Raw genomic sequence first — 5,598 nt, 5'->3', positions numbered from 1 at the left:
CCTCTCTCTTTATTGAGTAGCTGAAAAGCTGGTGGTGGACCAGAAAGTTGGTGTTAAGTGAAGCGGCAGAAAGAGCCCCTCCATGAACCAACCTTCAGTCATGCAGAAGAAATGACCCATTCCCCTACCCACTGCATGCCTCTAGCTAGCAATCATGATTGTTTATTTCTCTATCCCCCCTGGAGTAGCAGCTCTCTAAGGACAGGAATGGTGACAAACACACACACACAGAGACACACACACACACATATGAATGCCTGGCTAAAAGTAGACGTTGAGTAACCGTTGACTGAATGAATAAGTGAATAAATATATGAATGAATTGATAGTTTGGGGCCCAAGAAACCAGTTGAGAGCTGTCGAAAATGTTATTGATGGGTTATTTTGGGAGTTGGTAAGTTACCCATCACATGGAAAGTTGAACTAGATGTCTTTGAAAGTCTCTTCTAATGTGAAGATTTATGATTTGAGGCCACTCCCTGTGTAAGTAACAAGTGGCTGAAAAGGGGATACATGAGATTTGTTCTAAGGAAAGACCAAAAAATGATCAAATACAAAACGTCAAGGAGTTTATAATATCAGGGAATAACAAACTAAGGCAGCTAAAAGGTGACAGATTTTTATAAAGAGAATGGAAAACGCTGACTGTCACAATTAAGCTTCTGAAGGCAGGCAGTACGGTAGATCAGGCCCTGTCATCTATAGAGACACCTCCATATTGGAGGGAAGGAATTGGAGATGGACTCAGAAGCGAGCTCTAGGAGGAAATCCAGGTAGGCAAGAGAGCATAATTGGCAAAGGAGAGTGGGCAGCAACAGGCAGAGGTCCAGACAGGTGGTCAATGAGCCAACATCAAGATACTCAGCAAGGAGAAAGCAGACAGAATACTATAACAGGTAAATCTGGTAAAAAGCAATTGGTCAGTGAGCATCAACAAAATCAACAATGGGTAGCAGAGTCCCAAACACAGGCATGGGTCCAGGCAGAGTTCAAGTTCCGGAGAGGCCTGGCTAAAAGAAAGCATATTTCTACCCTTGGAGCAACTGTGGCACCAACCACTATACCCAGACAAGGACTTCACAGACAGGCCCAGGTTCTGGCATGGAAGTACAAGGCCAGTCTTAATTACAAGGAACTAAGCAAGAGCAGCCTTAAAAAATGTAAGCACACAAAGTCAGAATGAGACTAGCAGACATGCCGGTCTGCTGAGCTGGCAGCCAGAGGTTCCCAAATTCTCTCCAGCTCAGGACAGGCTGGGGCCCAAAGCCTCGTTCAGGGCTGACCTGCCCCAGCTCTGTCCACTGGAGAGCAGTGAAGACATGGAAGTCAGCAGGCCCTCACAGCCCTCCCAACATCAGACAGCATGAGGCAAGGCCATGAGCAGAGAAGATGGGCAATGAAAGAGAAAGAGCGAGTCTGTCACATGGGAAGGACCAAGGAAGAGGAATATGGAATTCAGTGTATAGAGATCTCTGTTCACCCACCTCCACTTTCTCTACCTACCATCACTTCCCTAATCCAGAATACGTATCTTAAAAAGCTCTATGCCTCATAGCTATTACCCAGAAATCTTTTTCCTAATGTACTGTATCATATCATACCATGAAATTGGGTGGACAGCCCATATTGCTACTCTTATTTCCCATTCTGAACCACAAACTTACATAGTCTTGAGGGGTATAAGCAATGCTCTGACCTATCCACTCTTAACTATATGGATGAAAATCTGAGGACCACCGAGGGAAGTCACATAATAAAACTACCCCCGGGCTTCCCTGATGGCGCAGTGGTTAAGAATCTGCCTGCCAATGCAAGGGACATGGGTTCGAGCCCTGGCCCGGTTAGATCCCACATGCCATGGAGCAACTAAGCCTGTGCACCACAACTACTGAGCCTGCACTCAAGAGCCCGCGAACCACAACTACTGAGCCCGTGTGCCACAACTACTGAAGCCTGTGTGCCTAGAGCCCATGCTCCAAAACAAGAGAAGCCACCACAATGAGAAGCCCCCGCACGGCAACGAAGAGTAGCCCATGTTCACCGCAGCTAGAGAAAGCCCGCATGCAGCAACGGAGACCCAACGCAGCCAAAAATAAAAACAAACAAACAAATAAATAAATTTATTAAGAAAAAAAAACCTACCCCCAAAACTACACAAGTAGTGGCAGAGCCTATGATAACACCCAGATGTCTCTACTCCTTTCATGTTTGCAATGTCATCAAATCTGGTAGAGATGTCTGTTATTAGGAAGAAAAATTGAGTTAAATGCATTCATTCCTAATTTTTAACCCTTTCCACTGAGCTCACACACAGCCCAACAGAAAACCTCTTTCCATCTGCACAGACATTCCTTAATACATGACAGAATGAAAATCCACTAGAGGCTACACAATTTAGATTATCCAACTCCAAAGCAAGAGAAAGCCTCAAGCAACACCATCTGATTATGCGACTTTGCTGCTGTGGAGAATTAATCAAATTCATCCTAGAGGTTCATCTGCTGCATGACACACTCATTCTTTGATAGCAAAACTCTTCTTTTCCTAGTACTTTCTTTTTTTTTAAATTTATTTATTTTAATTTATTTATTTTTGGCTCGCAGGGTCTTTGTTGCTGTGCGTGGGCTTTCTCTAGTTGCAGCGAGTGGGGGCTACTCTTCGTTGCGGTGCGCGGGCTTCTCATTGCGTTGGCTTCTCTTGTTGCAGAACACGGGCTCTAGGAACGTGGGCTTCAGTAGTTGTGGCACGTGGGCTCAGTAGTAGTGGCTCGCGGGCTCTGGAGCGCAGGCTCAGTAGTGGCACACGGGCTTAGCTGCTCTGTGGCATGTGGGATCTTCCCGGACCAGGGCTTGAACCCGTGTCCCCTGCATTGGCAGGCAGATTATTAACACTGCACCACCAGGGAAGCCTTTCCTAGTGCTTTCTGATCTTCATCTGTTACTGTGACTAGCATTTGAAAGAATGTAAATAAGCAGGAGGTTGCTTGATCCCTAATATCTAGATAATCCTTTGTACTTATACAAAAGCTGGGAAGATAGAAAGGGTCTCATTTCCACTATTACTTCTGAATAAAAAATGAGTGAAAAGAGAAGGTAAGAAAGTCTAATAACTGATAAATCATGAATAATTGAGATGCCATAACTTTTGAAGAATGTGATTTAAATTATTTAACAATATTCATCAGTGGTCAAACAGAATTTTGTTGAAAAACTCAGTATATTCAGAAAAGCTAAACAAATATACACTGTACACCAACAACTTGACCTTGCCCAACTTTTGTTACCTACAAAGTATTGGCTATTCCTTAAATATGGTTTATTTCTCCAATTAGTAAGAGTGGGCCTTGGGGGGAATAAAACCCTAAAATTTACCTAAAACCATGTTTTCTTTAACTCAAAGTAACATCTGTTGAATAAATAAATGAAATGCACCATATTCCTCTCCAGAATCATAGAGGTAGAAAAATCAGTTTTAAAAAAGACTAACTTCACAGTGAAGAAAGTTGACAAATGCTACCCCAGCCAAGTGATCAAGTTAACATCATCAGTAGAAAGTCACGTTGATACTATGCATGGTGGATAAGATGTGATGAGGACAGCCCTTCACTTCTCCAGTCTTCCTCCTAAAAAGCCATAATCCACATCTTATCTTGAGAAAAACATCAAACAAATCCTAACTGAGGGATCTGCTACAAAATCCCTAACCGGTACTCCTCAAAACTGTCAACGTCATCAAAACCAAGGAAAGTTTGAGAAACTGTCACATCCAAGAGGAGCCTAAGGAGACAGGATGACTAATTATGGTATGGTATTCTCGATGGGATCCTGGAACAGAAAAAAGGATATTAGGGACAAACTGAAGAAATGTGAATGAAGTATGGACTTCAGTTAGTAATAACATAACAATATTGGTTCATTAATTGTGACAAATGTACCATTACTAATATAAGATAATAATAAGGGAAACTGTGTAGGGGCATATGTGAACTCCCTGTACCATCTCTGCAAAGTTCCTATGAATCTGAAATTATCCTAAAATGAAAAGTTTACTAAAAAAGTTTAAGACAAATTCTAAAAATAAGTACTGAATTCTTCCAGGTGCTGAACAGATACAAATATATAAGAGATATTAGACAGTAACATTAACAAATTCAGAGTATAAACCTAAATATTCTTTGACGTTTTTTGGGGGGGGCATATCTCTCAAATTGAGGGAGTCCTCTTAGACCTTATTAGCCAGAACTTGGATTAATAAATGTACACAGCTAAGGGAATTCCCTGGTGGCACAGTGGTTAAGGATCTGCCTGCCAATGCAGGGGACACGGCTCCGAGCCCTGGTCCGGGAAGATCCCACATGCTGTGGAGCAACTAAGCCCGTGCGCCACAACTACTAAGCATGTGCTCTAGAGCCCGCGAGCCACAACTACTGAGCCCGCGTGCCACAACTACTGAGCCCGTGTGCCTAGAGCCCGTGCTCCACAACAAGAAAAGCCACAGCAATGAGAAGCCCATGCACCTCAACGAAGAGCAGCCCCAGCTCGCTGCAACTAGAGAAAGCCCGTGTGCAGCAACAAAGACCCAACATAGCCAAGAATAAATAAATAAATGTGCACAGCTAAAAAATCCCCCAATTTTTCTATTTACCTTATGATAGGTGTATTATCTTAAGTTATTTATATATCCAATTATAATGAGGCATGTTGCTTGCTATTTTCCCTACTGAGGAGTCAACCTAGAATCCAAAACTACTAATAATATACTAAAGGTTAACTTCACCAAAAAGTTTACTGTTTACTTTCTGTGTGCCTTTCAATCTTTCTGAGAAGTGCTTTAAGTGTATTTTAGGAGCCAAGAACATGAATTAGGGATGCGGTGAGGAAGAGTAAGTGGGGCTGCTGGAGACAGTGTTCCCGTGGAGCTGACCCTGGTCATCAGTCTCCGAGCAAGTACTGTCACTTGTTTTAATTCCTTTTCCCTCATCCTTTGCTCCCTTTAAATCTGGTGATTTCTAGGAATGAACCTTCTTTATGACATATGCTGTATATTATTTGGTTTGAAGAAGCCTTGAGTTTGTGAAGTAAAGTGATGTTCTTTTTCAAAGCTCTCAGTTCTTAAAATATCAGAACTTGCAAAAAGCAAATGCAGGGTTGTTATTATCCCTTCAGATCAATAGCTCAGTCACTGCTATGAGCTATTAAAAAAGGAGTTAGGAAGACAAGCAAATCTTTTGGGCTGCATCTATTCTGGCAAAAGAAGCACAGCAGAGAGGCACCAACATATTAAAAACCATTTTAGCAAGTGAGTTCTTGCCAAGCAAAAGAAAATCCTGGGCCACTCTACCTACCCAAATGTTTTCATAGAGGTTTTAGCTAGCAGGCAATTAAATTCTAGGAGCAGCTACAGGCAAACAGAGGCTTGGAGGCTAAGGAATGAGAGTATATGTGGGCAACAGCTAGACACAGGAGCACTTGCAAAACCACGTTAGGTTCCCCTAAGTTCCCCAGCACAAATATTCACTTTAATTTCAAATCCCTTCATCAGCTGAAATATACTTCACAATTTTTTTTTTTTTTTTTTTTTGGTACGCGGGCCCCCCCC

This window comes from Neophocaena asiaeorientalis, unplaced genomic scaffold (assembly GCF_003031525.2).
Source record: "Neophocaena asiaeorientalis asiaeorientalis breed wild unplaced genomic scaffold, Neophocaena_asiaeorientalis_V1.1 scaffold654, whole genome shotgun sequence".
NCBI classification, from domain to species: domain Eukaryota; kingdom Metazoa; phylum Chordata; class Mammalia; order Artiodactyla; family Phocoenidae; genus Neophocaena; species Neophocaena asiaeorientalis.
Note: the sequence above shows the minus strand (reverse complement) of the source record.